The sequence below is a fragment of the Anarrhichthys ocellatus genome, unplaced genomic scaffold (genome assembly GCF_004355925.1).
Source record: "Anarrhichthys ocellatus isolate YVR2014 unplaced genomic scaffold, GSC_Weel_1.0 scaffold53, whole genome shotgun sequence".
NCBI classification, from domain to species: Eukaryota; Metazoa; Chordata; class Actinopteri; order Perciformes; family Anarhichadidae; genus Anarrhichthys; species Anarrhichthys ocellatus.
In genome coordinates this window covers 2,639,119-2,639,318 of record NW_022280083.1, presented here as the reverse complement: position 1 = coordinate 2,639,318, position 200 = coordinate 2,639,119, and the positions used below count along the sequence as shown (strand labels likewise).

At 39.0% G+C, this 200-nt stretch overlaps 1 protein-coding gene and 1 pseudogene across 2 annotated transcripts in view; one reads left to right on the top strand and one right to left on the bottom strand.

The window, feature by feature from the left end:
* LOC116396133 (SH2 domain-containing protein 3C-like) overlaps positions 1–200 on the bottom strand; it is a 19,707-nt gene that overhangs the window by 6,690 nt on the left and 12,817 nt on the right. The window lies entirely within an intron of this gene.
* LOC116396189 (UDP-glucuronosyltransferase 2A1 pseudogene) overlaps positions 1–200 on the top strand; it is a 2,195-nt pseudogene that overhangs the window by 1,448 nt on the left and 547 nt on the right.

Below are 200 nucleotides of genomic sequence, written 5' to 3'. Positions count from 1 at the left end.
CTAGAAGCAAAGTCAAAAAGGAATGAAGAATGTGCTGCTATGTAGTTGTTTCACTTTTTCTTGATTTGGGTCTCTGGGAAAGAAAACAAAAGCATTTGTATTGTTCTGTTTTGTATTTAGAGTCCTGAGCAGGATACAAACTGTGTTACGGGATGTTCACATGTTGCGTCCAAAAAACTTCTGGTTCTGGAGGTTCTGGG